The 20,831-nt window shown below is 44.5% G+C and overlaps 1 protein-coding gene and 1 long non-coding RNA gene across 3 annotated transcripts in view; one reads left to right on the top strand and one right to left on the bottom strand.

Annotated features, from left to right (window-relative positions):
* The first annotated feature begins 5,594 nt into the window (after nt 1-5,594).
* The window catches only part of LOC140207119 (uncharacterized), a 61,445-nt gene continuing 46,208 nt past the window's right edge, over nt 5,595-20,831 (top strand). The window contains exons 1-3 of one of the 2 annotated variants that reach the window (XR_011888499.1): nt 5,595-5,716; nt 14,981-15,060; nt 15,666-18,185. This is a non-coding gene — a long non-coding RNA (uncharacterized lncRNA). Of the gene's footprint in view, nt 5,717-14,980; nt 15,061-15,665; nt 18,186-20,831 lie in introns of those variants that run through there. The other variant, XR_011888500.1, reaches the window with a different exon arrangement.
* The window catches only part of LOC140207115 (cell adhesion molecule CEACAM1), a 30,986-nt gene continuing 28,260 nt past the window's right edge, over nt 18,106-20,831 (bottom strand). The window contains exon 4 of the mRNA XM_072275448.1: nt 18,106-20,178. The gene's annotated coding sequence lies outside the window, so the exon portion shown is untranslated. The remainder of the gene's footprint in view (nt 20,179-20,831) is intronic.

The following is a 20,831-nucleotide window of genomic DNA, read 5'->3' as shown; positions in this document are numbered from 1 at the left end:
TTCAGATTGGAGGATTGTGACTAGTGGTGTCCCACAAGGATCTGTTCTGGGACCTCTACTTTTCGTGATTTTTATTAACGACCTGGATGTGGGGTTAGAAGGGTGGGTTGGCAAGTTCGCAGACGACACAAAGGTTGATGATGTTGTAGATAGTGTAGAGGATTGTCAAAGATTGCAGAGAGACATTGATAGGATGCAGAAGTGGGCTGAGAAGTGACAGATGGAGTTCAACCGGGAGAAGTGTGAGGTGGTACACTTTGGAAGGACAATCTCCAAGGCAGAGTACAAAGTAAATGGCAGGATACTTGGTAGTGTGGAGGAGCAGAGGGATCTCGGGGTACATGTCCACAGATCCCTGAAAGTTGCCTCACAGGTGGATAGGGTAGTTAAGAAAGCTTATGGGGTGTTAGCTTTCATAAGTTGAGGGATAGAGTTTAAGAGTCGCGATGTAATGATACAGCTCTATAAAACTCTGGTTAGGTCACACTTGGAGTACTGTGCCCAGTTCTGGTCACCTCACTATAGGAAGTATGTGGAAGCATTGGAAAGGGTACAGAGGATATTTACCAGGATGCTGCCTGGTTTAGAAAATATGCATTATGATCAGAGATTAAGGGAGCTAGGGCTTTACTCTTTGGAGAGGAGGAGGATGAGAGGAGACAGGATAGGGGTGTACAAGATAATAAGAGGAATAGATAGAGTGGATAGCCAGTGCCTCTTCCCCATGGCACCACTGCTCAATACAAGAGGACATGGCTTTAAGGTAAGGGGTAGGAAGTTCAAGGGGGATATTAGAGGAAGGTTTTTTACTCAGAGAGTGGTTGGAGTGTGGAATGCACTGCCTGAGTCAGTGGTGGAGGCAGATACACTAGTGAAGTTTAAGAGACTACTAGACAGGTATATGGAGGAATTTAAGGTGGAGGCTTATATGGGAGGCAGGGTTTGAGTGTCGGCACAACATTGTGGGCCGAAGGGCCTGTACTGTGCTGTACTATTCTATATCTATAAATATTTAGAATAGCCTGTTATCGAGCCCACTAGGAGATCGACTGTGCTGGATTGGGTATTGTGCAATGATGCTGAGGTGATAAGAGAGCTTAAGGTTAAGGAACCCTTCGGGAACAGTGATCATAATATGATCGAGTTCATATTGAAATCTGGGAGGGAAAAATAAAATCCAATGTGTTAGTATTTTAGTGGAATAAAAGGAATTACAATGGTATAAGAGGGGAACTAGAGAAGTTGACTGGAAAGGGACATTTGCAGGAAGGACAGCTGTGCGGCAATGGCTAGAGTTTCTGTGAAAAATGAGAAGTGCAAGACAGATCTTTTTCCAAATCAAAGGAAAACTTCAAAGGGAAAAAGGACAATTCAGTGGCTGGCAAGTGAAGTCAGAGCCGAAGTAAAAGCAAAAGAAAGAAGGAAGCCAGAGCTAGTGGGAAGATGGAGGATTGGGGAACTTTATATAAAAAAAAAGAAATTGCAGAAGAAATTTAAGAAGGTCACTTGGAAGGAAAAGATGAATTATGAGAGGAAGCTGGCGACTAATATCAAAGAAGATATTAAAAACTTTTTCATGTACATAAAGAGTAAAAGAGAGTCAAGTGTAGATATAGGACCAAGACAAAATAATACTGGAAATATTGTAGTGAGAGATGCAGATATGGCAGTGGAACTGAATGAGTAGTTTACATCAGTCTTCACAGTGGAATACGTCTGCAGTATATCAGATAGTCAAGAGTGTCAAGGAGATAAAGTTTGTGCAGTGAAAATTACAACTAAGGTGCTCAAGAAACTTAATGGTCTGATTGTGGATAAATTTCCTGGACCTGATGGAATGCACCCTTGGGTCCTGAAGGAAGTAACTGGAGAGATTGCGGAGGCATTTATGATGATCTTTCAAGACACGACAGATTCTGGCGTTGTACCGGATGGCTGGTAAATTGCAAATGTTATCCGCTATTTAAGAAGGGTGGGAGGCAGAAGAAAAGAAGCTATAGTCCTGTTAGCCTGGCATCAGTGATTGGGAAGTTGTTGGAATCAATTGTTAGGGATGAGATTATGGAGTACCTGAGACACATAACAAGATATGCCAAAGCCTGTATGGATTCCTGAAAGGAAAATCCTGCCTGAGAAACCTACTGTAATTTTTCGAGGAAATTACAACCTGGATAGACAAAGAAGGTGCGGTAGATGCAGTGTATTTGGATTTTCAGAAATCCTTTGACAAGGTGCTGCACGTGAGGCTGCTTAGCAGGATAAGAGCCCATGCAATTACAGGAAAGTTACTAGCGTGGGTGGAGCATTGCTAGTTGGCAGAAAACAGAGTGGGAATAAAGGGATCCTGTTCTGGCTGGCTGACGGTTACAGTGGAGTTTCACAGGGGTCGGTGTTTGGACCGCTGCTTTTTCCGATGTATGTCAATGATTTGGGCTGCGGTATTAATTGATTTGTGGCTAAATTTGCCAATGATACAAAGATGGGTGGAGGAGCGGGTAGTGTTGAGGAAACAAAGCCTGCAGAGAGACTTGGGCAGTTTAGGGGAATGGGCAAAGAAGTGGCAAATGAAACACAAATTTGGAAAGTTTATGGTCTTGCACTTTGGTGGAAGAAATAAATTGACGGACTATTATTTAGATGGGGAGAGAATTCAAAATGCAGAGATGCAAATGGACTTGGGAGTCTTTGTGCAGGATACCCTAAAGGTTAACTTCCAGGTTGAGTCGGTGGTGAAGAAGGCAAATGCATTGTTGGCATTCATTTCTAGAGGTATAGAATATAAGAGCAGGGATGCGATGGTGAGTCTCTGTAAGGCACTCGTGAGATCACACAGACTATTGTGTGCAGTTTTGGGATCCTTATTTTAGAAATGATATACTGACATTGGAGAGGGTTCAGAGAAGATCACGAGAATTATTCCAGGAATGAAAGGATTACCATATGAGGAACGTATGGCAGCTCTTGGACTGTATTCCCTGGAGTTCAGAAGAATGAGGGGGGTATCTCATTGAAACATTTCGAATGTTAAAAGGCTTGAACAGATTAGAAATGGCAAAGTTAATACCCATGGTAGGGGATTCTAGGACAAGAGGGCACAACTTCAGAATTGGAGGACGTCTATTTAGAACTGAGATGCAGAGAAATCACTTTAGTCAGAGGGGAGTACATCTCTGGAATTTGTTGCTACGAGCAGCTGTGGAGGCCAAGTCATTGGGTGTATTTTCTGTGGAGGGGAATAAAGTTGATGCTTCAGCTCCAACACCCTGTGTCAGAATGGCTTCAAACAATTTCTGATCTGATTTCACGTCTCCGGCATCTTGAGTGTTTCTTTAATTTCCAGCTGCTCACAGACAGACGACAGTGACTGGGAATTTCCAAATATGGTGAGAATACTGAACCCGAGGTAGATAACCAACAATGCAAACACTGAACAGCTCATTCCAGGTACTCACTACCTCTGTGTATTGAGATTACCTCTCAGGTCTATTTGATCTCTCTGCTCTTTTCTATCTGTGGCCATTCAGCCCCTCTAACCATCAACAGGATGGTGGCTGCTCTCCCATCTCAGCCACATTTCTGCCCGATCCTCATTTCCTCGATCCCTCCAGTCTCCACACATCTGCCGGCCTCTGTTTTATGTGAGGACGATCACTGAGTCTTCAACGCCCTCTGTGCTTAGGATTTACAGACATTCACCACCCTCGGAGTAGAGACATTTCCCCTCATCTCAGTCCCGGACAGTCCACCCCCTTTTTCAGAGACTGGGATCCCTGGTTCAACCGGTAATGATGTTGTGCATTTCAATGTGTTCACCTCTCAGTCCTCGATTCTCTAAATGAAAGGGTTATCGCATTTGATCTTTCTTCATATGATGGACCCACCACTCCAGGGATCAGTCTGGTGAATCTTCATTTCACTCTCTATAACAAATACTCAACCTCTTTCTAAATCCTCTATGGAATTAATTTCCATCTTCTGCACCCCTGTGTTGCCCCAACCATTCACCTCCCATCCCTGTCACTATTTCCACCTTCCCACTTCCCCCTCACCTGGATCCACCTCTCACACCCCAGCTCTTGCCCCATCCCCACCCCTCACCTCTTTTCTATGACTATTTCCCGTCCACTCTCAGTCCAGAGGGAGGGTCTCGGCCCGAAATGTTGACGGTCCATTTCCCTCCACAGATGCTGCCCGACCCACTGAGTTCCTCCGGCAGTTTGTTCTTTGGTCTGTATAACCCATGTTAGTGTGGGGAGAGGGATTTTACACCATATTCCAGGTACAATCTCAACAAATCCCAAATAATTGTCACTTTGCCTGGACCATTGGCCCCGCTTGCAGGTCAACAGTCTGCTGGTGTTTGCCCCCCAATGTGGTGAATCCCTCTGCTCGCCACCACCGTGGGCTCAGACATTTCCACAGATGAGACCCTCCTGTCCCCTCTGGGACAAATATCCTGTCCGACCCCTCTCACACCGTCTTCATCCTTTCAATAAAATCCCCCCTCTCCCTCCCTGGAATCGGGGAGGTAGGGCAGGTCCTTAATGAAGACTTTACTTCAGTATTCTCCACTGAGAGAGATCTTGATGTTTGTGAGGACATTAAATGGGCTGATGTGCTCTAACATGTCGTGGTTAAGAGAGGGAATGTGTTGGGAAATTTTGAAAAAACATTAGGGCGGATAAGTTCTCTTGTGTGGTCGGTATATACCCCAGGCAACTGCGCGAAGTGAGGGAAGAGATTACAGCTATCTTGGCGATGAACTTTGCGTTATCAATGGCCACAGAGTGAGTGTCAGAGTATAGGAGCGTGGAAAATATTCCTTTGTTCAAGAAAGAGTGGAGATTATAGCCCAGTGTTGGAAACTATTGGAAGAGATTTACAGCAATTTGGAGAAGCATACCCTGCTTAGGGAGAGTCAGCATGGCTTTGTGAGGAGCAGGTCATTCTTCACGAGCCGGGTTGAATTCTGTGATGTGACAAAGCAGATGATACAAATAGAGAGGTTGATCTGGTGTTTATGGTGATATTCAGTAAGATATTTGATAAGGTTCACCATGGTTTCCTCCTTCAGCAAGTCAGTAGGCATGGCCTTCTGGGAATGACGGCTGCTGGATTCAGAATTTGCTTTTGCCCAATAGAAGGCACAGGATAATAACGCTTAGAGTGTTTTCTCCCTGGAGGGTGCTCACCAGTAGTGTTCTGGAGCGATCTGCTATTTGTGATTGTTATAAATGATTTGAATGAGGAAGTGGAAAGGTGGAATTAGTAAGCTGGTAGATGAGAGGAGGAATGATATCAAGGGAGAGAGTGGGACCATACGAGGATAAAGTGGGAGGATGGGAGTGGGAGAGAATCTGCTTGGGTGCAAAGGATGCGGGCGAGGTCCATACGAGTACTTTACATCAATATTTATCAAAGAGAAGGCCATGGAGGATGTGGACATTTGCCAAGAGTGTTAATATGCTCAGGCATTTTGCAGTATAGGAGGAGGTAGTGCTGAGTAGTTTAAATGGCAATAAATTGGATAAATCCCTAGTGCCTGATCAGATATACCACGGGTAATTGAGGGGTAAGTAAAAGGATTGCTGGGGCCTTGACTAATATATTTGTGTCCTCCATAGCCACAGGCGAGGTCCTGGAATACTGATGAGAAGCTCATGTTACTCCACTGTTCAAGAAGGAAAGCCGGGATAATCCTGGAAACTATAGACCGGTGAGTCTCACGTCAGCGGCACAGAAGCTACTGAGGAGAATTCTGACAGCTAGGATTTATGAGTATTTGGAAAACCATAGCTTAATTACGGAATGCCAGCAAGGCCTTCTGTGGGGCAACTAGTGCATTGCTACCTTGATTAATTTTATTGATTACTTGACGAGGATGATTGATGAAGGTGGAGCTGTGATTGTCATTTCAACATTTCAGGAAAGGCATTTCACAGGGTCCCAAATGGGAGGCTTATCCAGAAGATTAAGATGCATGGGATCAATGGTGAATTGGACATTTGGATTCAGGACTGGCTTGCCCAGTGGAGACAGAGTGTGGTTGTTGAAGGGACCTACTCTACCTGGAGGTATATGATTAGTGGTGATGTGTCAGGATCTGTACTCTCACCTCCAGCTGTTCCCTTGTCTTTAGTTGTGGTGTGCTTCCAGCTGTGGGCTTTTCTTCCAATCAATCTCTCACCGTAGGTCCAACTTTAACCAGAGAGATAATGAAGCACGTTTAGAATACAAAGGAGGACATTTTGGTTTAATGTTTCTAAAAACAACACTCACTGAAATTTAAACATTGAAGACAAATATTATAATCTCAGTGAACAAATCACTAATTGTCCCTCACACGTCACAAAACGATATGGGATAAGAAGGAGCCATCATTCAGTCATGGTAAGACATGAGACTCGGGAACAGAATTAGGTGATTTGATCCATCGAGTCTGCTCCACCACTCAACCATGGCTGTTTTTTTATTCCAACACCATATTCCTGCCTTCCTCCTGTAACCCTGAAGCTACTTAGTAATCATGAATATACAGTGGCATGCAAAGGTTTGGGCACCCCCGGTTAAAATTTCTGTTACTGTGAATAGTTAAGTGAGTAGAAGATGAACTGATCTCCCAAAGTCATAAAGATAAAGATGAAACATTCTTTTCAACATGTAAAGCAAGATTAGTGTATTATTTTTGTTTTGTACTATCTTAGAGTGAAAAAAGGAAAGGAGCACCATGCAAAAGTTTGGGCACCCCAAGAGATTTGAGCTCTCAGATAACTTTTACCAAGATCTCAGACCTTATTTAGCTTGTTAGGGCAATGGCTTGTCCACAGTCATCGTTAGAAAAGGCCAGGTGATGCAAATTTCAAAGCTTTATAAATACCCTGACTCCTCGAACCTTGTCCCTACAATCAGCACCATGGGCTCCTCTAAGCAGCTGACTGGCAGTCTGAAAATTAAAATAAATGATGCCCACAAAGCAGGAGAAGGCTATGAGAAGATAGCAAAGCGTTTTCAGGTAGCCGTTTCCGCAGTTTGTAATGTAATTAAGAAATGGCAGTTAACAGGAACAGTGGAGGTCAAGTTGAGGTCTGAAAGACCAAGAAAACTTTCTGAGAGAACTGCTCGTAGAATTGTTAGAAAGGCAGATCAAAACCCCCGTTTGACTGCAAAAGACCTTCAGGAAGATTTAGCAGACTCTGGAGTGGTGGTGCACTGTTCTACTGTGCAGCGACACCTGCACAAATATGACAGTCATGGAAGAGTCATCAGAAGAAAACCTTTCCTGCGTCCTCACCACAAAATTTAGCGTCAGAAGTTTGCAAAGGAACATCTAAATAAGCCTGCTGCATTTTGGAAACAAGTCCTGTGTACTGATGAAGTTGAAATAGAGCTTTCTGGCTGCAATGAGCAAAGGTATGTTTGGAGAAAACAAAGAGCAGAATTTCATGACAAGAACCCCTCTCCAACTGTTAAGCACAGGGATGGATCGATCATGTTTTGGGCTTGTGTTGCAGCCAGTGGCAGGAGGAACATTTCACTGGTAGAGGGAAGAATGAATTCAATTAATACCTGTAAATTCTGGAAGCAAACATGACACGTCCGTTTATATATAAAAAAAAAAGGTGAAGATGAAAAGATGGCTTCTACAACAGGATAATGATCCTAAGCACATCTCAAAATCCACAATGGACTACCTCAAGAGGCGCAAGCTGTAGGTTTTGTCATGGCCCTCACAGTCTCCGACCTAAGCATCATCAAAAATCTGTGGATCGTCCTCAAAAGAGCAGCGATGCAAGACAGCCCAAGAGTCTCACAGAACTAGAAGCCTTTTACAAGGAAGAATGGGCAAAAATCCCCCCAAACAAGAAATGAAAGACTCTTAGCTGGCTACAGAAAGCATTTACAAGCTGTGATACTTGCCAAAGGGGTTGTTACTAAGTACTGACAATGCAGGGTGCCCAAACTTTTGCTTCGGGCCCTTTTCCTTTTTTGTTATTTTGAAACTGTAAAAGATGGAAATAAAAATGTAATTTTGCTTAAAATATTAATGAAATGTGTCATCTTTAACTTTTATGCCTTTTGGAAATCAGGTCATTTTTTACTCGCTTAGCTATTCACAGTAACAGAAATTTTGAACAGGGTAGCCCAAACTTCTGCATGCCACTGTATTAATCTCTACCATATATACAGCCAAGTGCTGCGGCAACAATTTCCACAGCTTAGCCACTCTTTGGCTGTAGAATTTTTCTCATCTCAGTTTTAAAGGGAAGCTTCTTTATTCTGAGACTGCTCTCAGATCAGACTCTCTGTCTAATAGAGTCAGCTGCATGTCCACTGTATCCAGGCTTCTTACAGCTTTAAGACACCCTGGGTCCAATGCTACTTCTGCAAACATTTAACGACCACCTCTCCCAATGAGGGATGGAATAAGAACTCACTCTCTCCTCAGACTGGCAGTTGTTGCTTCCAAAGGAACTCCAGAAACAAACATCTGATGCCAGACCAGAAATACTCGCTCGACATCTCATAAGCTTGATGCCCAAATCCATTTTACTTGGGTCAATATCTGTGATGTCCCAGGACCCAGCCTAACAGGGTCACACTGCTGAACCTATCACTTCCTGACCCTGGAGTCCTCGCACATCGTCCCCACATATCACAGTGAGTGGTGTAATCAGGGATTTCCCCAAAACCAATGTTCACCTGTCCCAGACTTCCGATTCATTGTGGAAAGAGGAACACCGAGATCCATCTGCAGAAGTACTGACCTGGGCCAAGTCTTAAATACTGATAGTTCCAAATGCCTGGTGTCTATATCCCAGACTAATAGCTCAAGCAGCAATTTCCCCAGGACTCCTTGTTGCCGATAACATGCTGCAGTGCCTTGGCCATTCAGAGTTCAAAAACTAACACACCTACATCAACCTATGACAGAATGGGAACCTAATGATCCTCTGACTGGACCAGGGATCAGGCTGGAAAACCTAGGTGTGGGTCACCAGTAGGCAGGGATACGTTTCATTGTCTTCAGCGTCTAAACTGAACACATTTTATCATTATCTTATTGTTAATTGAGATCTTGCCCAGCACGATTGTCCGTTACATTTCCTGCAGTCTAACAGGAATAAAATGCTTTTAATTTAAAATTCAAATTAAAGTGCTGGAAGCTCGATAGATCGGATTGGATGGGTGGAAAGAGAAACTGTGGAAGACCCAAAATTAGAACTGGGACTGACCAAGTTGCTGCCCGATCTGCTGAATGTTTCCAGTATTTTCTCTTTTTACTTTAAATGATGCATAACTATTGACTGATTACAAGATGTTTGTGACGGCCGGAACAAAGTTGCACAAATGTAATGCCCACATTCATCAGTTTTGTCTTCATTCCAGTCGATAGAGTCAATACTCACAACATCATCTCCACCCCACTATCAATCTGTTATATCTGTGCTCGCTAGGCCACCAACTGTCCCTGATGGACAATGAGCAGAGAGCGAAAAAATGTGCACCACTCCCTGCAGATCCCTTGGGCTGTTCCTGGCAACAGAGAGATTGGCTCTCCAAAAATGACCTAAACAGGAAATAACTGACTTAAATTTAAATGCTGTGAGTTTCCTTATGACAAAGATTAACAATTTGCCATTTTGTAAAGTTGAAACTAAAATGTTAATGGCTGTCTTTTCCCTACCTTGCGCTGTATTCAATAAATTCTCCAGTAGTTCCAGGTAACAAACGCCGATTTCAGAAATAGCTCACTGAGGCGAAATACTTCACAACGACGAACGATTGTTGATATATAATCATTGCTGGGATAAAGGCCGGCAGAGGTTGAACAAGATGGGCAGGGAATGAGCAGATGGAGCCGGGTGGGAAAAGGGATCAAGGACAATCACTGATGGTCCTCCAGCAATACACAGATACTGAATTAACAGTACATACTATGTATAAAAGGTTCTAAAATGACAAATATAGAACAAACAACAGGAAATTTGGAATATACCCTTTCCCCTCGCCAATTTTTATCAAAGCACGGTGGAGAGTATCTCATCCAGATAGTTCGTACGGTGGCTGTTCTGCCCACGACTGCAAGGAAGAGCAGAGGACTGAGGACAGAGCCGAGCACATCATAGAAAGAAGACTCCCCTCCATGGACTCTGCCTACACTTCCCACTGCATCAGAAAAGCAGGCCGTATACTCAAAGATCCCCAGAACCTGGAACATCCTCACTTCTCACCCATTCCCCATCAGGGAGAACGTGCAAAAGCCTGAAAACACAAACCACCAGGCTCAAGGACGGTTTCCTTTCTGCTGTTATTGGCAAATTGAATGTTCCCTAGTGTGATAAGATAGACCCCTGATCTCACAATGTAACTCGATGAGACGTTGTGTCATCTGTCTACCTGCACTGCTCTTTCTCTCTCTGTGACCACAATGGTTTATTACACTGTTACTGTTTTTACCTTGTATCACCTCAATGTACAGTTGTAATGTATTGATCCATATGGATGATCTGCAAGACAGGATTTTCACTGAACTTTGGTACATGACAATAACAAGCAGATTCCATAAGACTATAATACATAGGAGCAGAATTAGGCCATTTGGCCCATTGATCCACTCCCCATTTAATCATGGCTGATCTTTATTTCCCCTCTTCAGCCCCGTTCCTCAGCTTTCTGTAACCTTTGAGGCCGTGTTCAATCTCTGCCTTAAATACACCCAACGACCTGGCCTCCACAGCAGCCTGTGGTAACAAATTCCACAAATTCACCACCCTCTGGCTGAAGAAGTTTCTCTGCATCTCTTAAACGGACGTCTCTCTATCCTGAGCCCGTGCCCTTTTATCCGAGACTCCCCCACCATGGGAAAGATCCACTCTGTCAAGGACTGTCAACATTCGGAAGGCTTCAATGAGATCCCCCCCTCATCCTTCTATATTCCAGTGAGAAAAGACCCAGAACCATCAAACTTTCTTCATATAATTAATCTTTCATTTCCGGAATCATCCTTGCGATCCTTCTCTGAACGCTCTCCATCACCAGGGCGTTTTTTCTTGAATAACCAGCCAAAAACCGTCCACAATACTCAAGATAAGGCCTCACCAGTGCCTTATAAAGCCTCGGCAACACATCCTAAATTGTGGACACAGATTGCGAATAACTGGGCTCCAAGCACCGGTCCCTACAACACCGACTGGGACATCCTGCAGACACAAGAAGGGTCTGGCTATGCCTTATCTTTAAACACACAGACAACAGGGTCAGGAGCAGGCCACTTGGCCCCTCCAGTACATCGTCACCATGTCACACACTAGGTGGGGTAGTCAATAATTTCCCAACAACCAATTTCCAGCCACCTGCCCGGAGACCTCTGGTTTATTGCTGAAGGAGGAACATCGAGCCCATCTCTAGAAGCATAAACCTGCGCTGAAGCCCAAACACTGCTGTTCCACATTATTGAGTCCCCATCGCAGGAATATAGCCCAAGCATCAGCACTGCCAGGACTTTTCCTTGTCGGTAGTATGCTGTAGTGTCTCGGCTAATCCCAGTTCTAAAACTAACACTCCCCTACATCCCACAACAGAACTGGAGCATGATCATGCTTTGACTGGGTTGGTGACGGGTCACCGGCGGGTGGGGATACATTTTAACTTGTCTCTAGCAGGTAAATTGAGCACATTTGTTCATTATCTGGAGATCTGGAGCAGCTCAATTGGCCACAGCATTTCATGTGGTGCAAGAGGAACAAAATGCTGTTAATATAAAATTTCAAATAAAGCACTGGAATCTCAATACACATCTTTTTCTAATGATGCAGAAATGTTGACTGATTGCGAGATGTTTGCGACATTCTGAACAGATTTGCAGAAATGCAACCCCTACATTCATTAGTCATCTCTTCATTCCTACACAGGCTTCATATTCTATACAGTAAATGCCCAGAGCATCCTGGCTTCACCACCTCCCGAGGCCACTGTCTCTCCGCTGAAGGGTAGTGACCAGGGAGCGATAAAAATGTTCAACACTCCTTGCAGCTCTGCTGGGCTGTTACCCTGGTGATGGAGGAAGTGGCTCAGCTGAACAAACTGGAAATAGGAAATAAGGAACTCAACCTCACATCCTCTGAGTTTTGTTACAGTCATTTTGCAATGGGAAGCTAAAATTCCAGTCCCTGTTTTAACTCACTCTCGAGGTGCATCCAGTAAATCTGTTTTTAGTCCATCTCCTCAGAGTTTTCATCAGTGAAGAAGCTGGTCCAAAATTAAAACACATTGTTGGATGCTGCTAATATCAACTATGGGATACCTACAAAGAACAGCACTCAATGCATTTGAGATGATAACCATGAAATATCCTTCTTTGTTCAATTAAGTGGTTAAAAGTCCATCACGTGTTTGTGTCAGCAAATAACTTACAACTACGATAAACCCCAGGCATTGATACAGGCGCAATTCAGATTCTACTTCCAGACAGAATGATGGAAGGGAAGGTTCCCACATACAATTGAATGGATTGAGATTGTGACCTCAGATCCTAGACTCCCCTGCTGTTGAAAACCTCTTCTCCCCATCCACTCTATTCAGACTTCAGGATTTCACTGAGGTTCCTGTTCCCAGTGTTACCACCCCTCCATTGAGAACAGGCCCGGAAACACCAAATACTCCTCACACAGCATTTCATTCCGGAATCTCTCTTGTGAACTTTGTAAACAACTGTAATGAGCACATTTCCACGAATAACAGACAGTTTGATGGCAGGATAATTTATTGAGACATCCTGTGGTTTCCTTACTGCCCCAATAACTGTCAAAAATACCTCGCAATGATCAGCGTGCTCATCTGGTCATGGAGCCGGAAGAGATGGGGGAGATCTTCAATGACATCTCTGTGCCCATATATCTTTGGGAGACAGATAGAGACTATAGAAATGTGGAAAGCTAGTCAGGTCATAGATTGTATGCAGATTACACTACAGAAGCTTGCTGTCTTGAGATGAATTAGGATGGATAAATCCCCAGGGCCTGACAACGTGTCCCTCGGGCATTGTATCAAGCTAGTGTAGAGATCAATGGAACCGCCAAATGTCATGAAATTTCTTGTCTTTACGGCAGCAGTACAATGTAATACGTAATAATGGAGAAAAACTGTGCAGATATAAACATAGTAAACCGATTCCCCATTTTAATTGTGTGAAAATACTAGACAGACTTAGTTGCTGATTTGGAACTTCTTGAGGTAGGCTTAACTGCAGAGTACATTATTTTTTTCAAAAGCACAGGTAAATGGAACAGATAAATTCTCCCAGAAATACGGTCATATATCAGGAAACATTGACAGCACTTCGAGGAGAATGGAGTCAATTAAAGGAAAGTGCCCACACACAGTGAAGGGACATGACATCACTGGATCTCACCGTCTTGTCTGGACGGAGGAAAGATGAAAATACACATATCAGGAAACATTGACAGCACTTCGAGGGGAATGGAGTCAATGGAAGGAAAATGCCCACTCACAGTGAAAGGTCATGACATAACTGGATCTCACCATCTTGTCTGGACGGAGGAAAGATGAAAATACACATATCCGTGGATCAGTGTCCCGCAGCTGCTGCAGATTTCCGGTAAATTGGGAGTGCACGATGGGATCACGAGACCGGTGGAGGATCTCCCACCTGAACTGGTGACTCTGATCCTCGCCCCTCACGTGCTGTCCGACCCATTTTCCGCAGGATTTCATATGTACAGCAGCTACATTGTTAAATTTCTGATCTCATCTTCGCCATCTCCCAACCCCGGGCCACAGAGTCACAGGTTTCATTCCCATCCCGGTCGGACACACAATTCACACCAAAACTGTGCGTGTACAGGTTTCGTTCAGATCTCCTTCATGAAAGGATTCGGAGAAATTCACAAGGGTGTTGCCAGGAGTAGACAACCAGAGTTAGAGGAACATATTGAATAAGTTCGGACTTTATTCCTTGGAACGTAGATTTCTGGGAGGAGATTTAATGGAGAATCTTAAAATTATGCGGGGTATAGACAGGGTAAGTGCAAGCAGGCTTTTTAAACTGAGGTTGGATGGACCAAAATTCATGGGTTAAGGTTGGATGGTGAAAAGTTTAAGGGGAACATGGGGGAAACTTCAGTTTCTCCTACAGAAGTGGGTGATTTCACATTTCCCACATTGGACTCCAGCTGACCTGTTGTTTCCACTCACTCTTTTTGCCTCCGTAAACCCGAAACCTGTTCGACACAGAACATAGAACAGCACAGGAAAAGGCCACAATGCATTCCGAATGAATTAAATTAGTGATCAACTGTCAAACTAAATGAATCCGTTCAGCCTACTCGATGTCTATAGGCATCTACTTTCCACACATTCATGTGCCCGTCGAAACATCTCTGAAAAGGACCCAGTCAGCGCATTCCAAAGACCCACCACTCTGTGTAAAATACACTTGCCCGTCACACCTCCTTTAAAATTTCAACCCGGTCTCCCTGACCTTTGCCTATCATAATCTTATAAACCTCCAAAAGTCACATCCCAGCCTTTACCACTTCAGAGAAAACAGCCCAAGTTTCTCCAAACTCTTGTTGTAGCTCATGCCCTCGAATCTAGACAAAATCTTGGTAAACCTCTTCACACCCTCTCCAAAGCCATCAGAATCCTTCCGAGAATGGGCGGACCAGAACTCTGTGGAATACTCCAGATGTGGCCAAACTGGGGTCTGATAAAGCTCAACATAACTCCTGATTTTTGTACGCAATGCCTGAACTAATAAAGACAAGCATGCCGTTTGACTTCTTAAACACCCTATCAATCTGTGGAGCCCTGCTCAGGAAACTATGAACTTGGACTCCAAGATGCCTCTGCTAATCGACATTGTTCAGGGTCCTACATTTTACAATGTACTGTCTCTTTATATTTGACCTACTGAGGCGCCAAGATGATCAACACTAATCCAATCTCACTGTTATCACAGGTCTTGTTGAATTTATTGCCAAATGCATAATACGGGAATGTACAGGGACAGAGAAACACTGACTTGCAGCAGCATCACAGGTTAGTACATTCAGATAACAAACGGAACACAGATTGTACAATTCTCTGTCATTATCAATACACATGAATACAAACTTGTGTCAATAATAGACTTGGAAGTGCTGAATTTGGTCCCTCAGCCAAAATGTTATCACAGTTTGGGAACACACATGAACAGGAGCAGTCCACTGGTCATTCTAGCCTGTCCTGTCATTCAATAAGACCCGGGCCCCCAACACCTCTCCTATTCCCACTTTCCCCGGACCATTGGCCCCGCTTGCAGGGCAACAGTCTGCCGGTGTTTGCCCCCCAATATGGTGAATCCCTCTGCTCGCCACCACCGTGGGCTCAGACATTTCCACAGATGAGCCCCTCCTGTCCCCACCGGGACAAACATCCTGTCCGCCCCCTCTCTCACCGTCTTCATCCTTTCAATAAAATCCCCCTCTCCCTCCCCGGGGAACCAGCATCAAACCGACGGGCCGAGCGGTCTCCTCCTACCTCTCAGCGACACATCAGACTTCGGCCGCAGGAAACGCTTCACAAATGCCCCAACTTCCCTCGGAGGGAAATGGAAATAAATCAGAAAGCGGACATTTACGCTGTGGTTTGTTCCACTTTGCCAGGATGTTCGGCACAGGAATGGGAGACGGGCTCAGCGGGGGTCACGGCCTCACGGCTGCTCTGCCTCTGCTATTGGGTGTAACCGGTAACTGACATCTCCACGCATCAATGGGAATAACGCAGCCAGTAAATACTCTGTTGACAGTGAGGGGCAGGGAAGGAGCACGTTGCTCAGCCGTTAAAAAGACCAAGCTCGAGCTGAGTAGTGTTATGTGACGTAAGGCACCGCGCAGGTGACGGCAGATCCTGGCGAAAATGTCTTGAGAAGTATCAAAGACAAAGGACTCACAATTGGAGGCCATTATATAAATAACATCAGATACTAGGCACCCGTTAACCTTGCGAGACCATGGATCTGCGCCTGGAAAGGCTTCACTCTCCAGGGTGCAGGCCTGGGCAAGGTTGCCCATGCTGCAAGTCTCCCCTCTCCAAGATACCAATGTTGTCCAAGAGAAGGGCATTAGGACCCATACAGTTTGGCACCAATGTTGTCGCAGAGCAATGTGTGATTAAGTGCCTTGCTCAAAGACGCAACACGTTGCCTCGGCTGGGGCTCGAACTCACGACCTTCAGGTTGCTAGTCCAATGCCTTAACAACTTGGCCACGTGCCCACAATAACATCAGATATGCTGATGACATTGTACTAATAGCTGACTCAAAAACAAAACTACAAGATCTACTCACTATCGTGGCAGCAGAAAGTAATTGCAAAGGCCTCTCAATCAACACCAAGAAGACAGAAAGCATGGTCATCTCCAGAAAGACAAACATTCCACCATGTGTGATCAAGATCAGAAATACAAACATCAAACAAGTCAACAAATTCAGGTACCTTGGCAGCCAAATATCAAGTGATGGCAGGTGCGACACAGGCATCAAATACAGAATAGCAATAGCAAAATAAGCTTTCCAGAAAATGAAGCCTATATTAACAGACAGAAGATGAGCATGTACACTAAAAACAGAATACTGCAGTGCTTCATTTATTATTTCCTGACTTATGGAAGTGAATGCTGGACCATTTCCCCAGCAATGGAAAAGAGACTAGAAGCAGCTGAATTATGGTTCTACAGTAGAATGTTAAAAATATCATGGACCACGCACACATCGAATGAAGAAGTTCTCAGATGAGCCCAAGCAGCCCAACCATACCAACAGTAAGAGGAGAAGAACAACACAGATTCCTAGGACACATCATGCGGAAAGATGATCTAGAAAAACTCATACTCTCTGGAAAGATTGAGGGGAGCAAACCGAGAGAAAAACCTCAGCTTCTGTACATCAAAAGCCTAGCCTGGTGGCTGCACATCGAGGAAATGGAAGTCATCCAAAAAACGAGGGATAGGTCTGTATGAAAAACTATGGTCACCAAATTCCACATTGGATATGGTACCTAGACAGACGGTCAATGCTCACAGCATCCTTTCCTCCAACTATCTCTCTTTTGTATTTGCTCCTCAGGCCAGTGTCTCTACCCTGAGAGGCAGTAACCACAGAATGACAAAAATGTGTTACACTCCTTGCAGCTCTGGCGGGCTGTTGTTACCCTGGCATGGAGGAAGTGGCTCACTCAAAATAAATGAAAATTGAAAAAAAAAATCAACATAATAAGCTGTGAGTTTCATTATGGCAAAGATGAACACTTCAGCCATTTTATAACGGAGAAATTAAATTGTAATGGCCGATTTTAACCTGCTTCGTGTTATATTCAATTAAACCTCCGGTAGTTCAAACTAACAAAAACAAAACAATACCTCGGAAACTCGATGAGCCAAAAGGTGCAAGACAATTCTTCACAATGGATACAATAGTCAGTGAAAGGATTGCTTATACATATCACTGAGGTGGACGGAGGTTGAACAAGACGGCGCAGAATGAGCCAGGTGGGAGACTGAGTCAAGGATAATCACAAATGTTTCTCCTGCAATGCACTGAATTCATGGTACAAGCTCTTATACAAATGATCCTAAAAAGGACATAGCTGGAACCATCAGTAAGAAGTTTGGCATATGCACTTTGCACCGCACCAAACTTCATCACCGTACCAAAGAAAGTGTCACATCCAGATACTTCACGCCTTCGTATGGCTACTGCTCTGCCCAAGGTTGCAAGGAACTGCAGAGAACTGTGGGCACAGCTGAGCACATCACAGAGACAAGCCTCCCCTCTGTGGACTTGTCTGTACCTCCCACTGCTTCAGTAAAGCAACATGATGGAGAATCCCGACACCCTGGACATTTTCACCTCTCACCCTCCCATCGGGTCGAAGATTAAAACAAGAAACAGAAAACATGAAACCAGTCTGAAGGACAGCTTCCATTGAGCTTTTGTAAGCAAATTGAATTGTCCCCAGTACAATGGACACTTGACCTCACAACGTAACTCGATGTGACTTTGCGCCATATGTCTACCTGCACTGCGCTTTCTCTGTAAACATAATGTTTTGTTACACTCTGTTAATGTTCTGCCTCAAACAATAAATTCAAGCAATTCCATTTTCCTTCCTAACCGCCCTATCAATCTGTGTAGCCATGCTCGGGGAGCAATGAACTTGGACTCCAAGATCCGTCTGCTCATCAGCACTGTTCAGGGTTTTACATTTAACAGTGTACTGTCTCTTTACATTCAACCTACCGAGCTGCCAAGATGATCATCACTAATCAAATCTCATTGCTGTTCTCAGTTGCTGTTGAATTTATTGACAAGTGCACAAGTACAGGAAGGTGCAGGTACAGAGAAACACTGACTTGTAGCAGCATTACAGGCAAGATAACACACGGAACATAAATTACTCAATTCTCTGTCAGTAACAATCTATAAATATAAGTTTTACATAATTTACATTATATAAGTATACATTTTGTGTCAATACCAAACTTGGAAATCTTGAATTTGTTCCTCAGACAACTTGTTGACACAGTTTGGGAACAACTGGGCTCCAAACACGGGTCCCTACAACACCCACTGGGATATCCTGCAGACCCAGCAAGGCTATGGTTATTCCTTCTCATTAAACACACAGACTATAGGAACAGAAGCAGGCCACTCAGCCCCTCCATCCCATTCTATCATTCGATAAGACCCCTGGCCGGTCCAACGACCCCCAACACCAACGCTTCACAAACCGCTCCCACCACTCTCCGAGGGTAATGGAAATAAATAAAATAAGCAGGACATTGAGGTTTGCTATTGGGTGTAACCAGGAATTGACATCTCTTCCTATCAATGAGAATAGAGCAGCCCGTAAATACTCTGTTGACAGTGTGGGTGGGGGGCGGGGAGGGGGCATGTGACGGTTGCTCAGTCGTTAAAAGGACGAAGCTCAAGCTGAGCAGCGTGGTGTGATGTAAGGCACCGCGCAGGTGATGGCAGATCCTGGTGACAGGAATCCTTGTGTGACGACAGGTGAGTGGGGGCGCCAGTGTGATGTCACGTGTGGGAGAGCGCTCGTATATAAAATCACCTTAATGGATGCTTCTTATGATTTCCTTGGGGCAATAAAATTAATCAGAGGTTACATCACTGAATCCAGTGTTTTCTGACTGTTATGTGCCCGGCTGTGCCATGTTGTTGGTGACATGGGCAGCGAGAAGTTTGTCTCGATGAGACTTGCCAGCAGGGTCCACAAACTGTAAATTCAGTAGATGCATTTAATGTCAGAGAGATGTGTACAATATGCGTCCTGAAATTACTTCTCTTCGCAGACATCCACGTAAACAGAGAAGTGCCCCAAAGAATGAGAACCCCAAATCCCCCAGATACCCCCAGCACACAAGCAACATCAGAGCAATGACACCCCCACCCCAACAGCAAAAAAATGCATCAGCACCCTCCACCGAGCACGCAAGCGTGCAGCAAAGATTCAATAAAGACACATACTTGCAGTAGCCCAAAAACTACTCATTCACCCGACAATTCTACACACAGCAGGCTCTCGCTTTCCCTAATAGGGGAAAGTGTTGCCCCCATTTCACAGTGAGAGGGGAGACATATTACCCAATAGGAAGGTTGTAGTCCCTGTAGTCTTTGTTTCCTGGTAAACCCACACCCTGAAATTATGGACCATAAATGCCCCTTCCCTTTACAGTCAATGAACCATTCAGACAGCTGATGGTAGAGAGTAATTAAGTTTATTAGTCATTAAAGTTCACCCAGAGTGTTTGGATGCAGTTGTTGTTGAGTTCGGTGGTGTCACAGTGAAAGAGCCCAACAGCCAAATCCTCCCTATTATCCAAAAAGTCCTTGCAGACCAGGCAACACTTTTGGGGTCATCTATTATGTCCCGTGCTCCCCATGCAGCCTCCTCTACATTGCTGATGCCAACTGCACCACATTTGTGCCGGACAAGGTTTTTTGGGGGGGGGGTGATGGTGGGTTCGATGTTCTTCACCTGTTTCGTTCGAGCAGAGGTGGGTTTTGGAGGTTGATGATCGGGTTGCTGTTCTTTTTAGTAGATGGAGGGGAGTCTGATGTTTCCTTTTGAAAAACCTTCAATTGCATTCTTCGTTTTGTGGCTATTTGGAGAAGAAAACAAAAGAGTTGTAAATGACACGTTTCTATAATAAATGAACCTTTGAATCATCCGCTACAATCGGGATTTCCCGGTGTTCAAAGGTTTTAATTTCAATTCTCATCACCATTCCGACTGTCTTCTCTTGTGCCAAGATGAGGCCACGCTCAGGGTCCAGGATCAGCACCTATATTCCATCTGAGTATCCATCGCCCCCCTTCGCCAAACTGATGGCATGAATATTGATTTCTCCTTCCGGCGAACAATTTTGCCCCTCACCCCAACTTTCTCTCTTCCGCTCTGACCTTTCATTTCCTCTCAGCTGCTTATCACCTCTCCCTGGGTCCACTCCTCCGTCCCTTTCTCCTATTGTACACTTCCTCTCCTATTTGATTATTTTCTTTCTTCTCCAGCATTTCAGCTTCCCCACTTACCTGGCCCACCTATCGCCTTCCTGCCAGCCCTTTGCTTACCCGTCCTGGTTTTATTCAGATATTTACCCCCTTTCTTCTCAGTCCTGAAATGGACCGGAAATGTTGACTGCTTACTGTTTTCGATAGAATCTGCCTGACTATCTGAGTTCCGTAAGCATTGTGTGTGTGTTGCTTTGGTTTTCTAGCATCTGCAGACTTTGTTGTGTTTGTGATTTCCCTCTCC

This window comes from Mobula birostris, chromosome 13 (assembly GCF_030028105.1).
Source record: "Mobula birostris isolate sMobBir1 chromosome 13, sMobBir1.hap1, whole genome shotgun sequence".
In the NCBI taxonomy this organism is placed as follows: domain Eukaryota; kingdom Metazoa; phylum Chordata; class Chondrichthyes; order Myliobatiformes; family Myliobatidae; genus Mobula; species Mobula birostris.
This window is presented reverse-complemented; position numbering and strand designations above follow the sequence as displayed.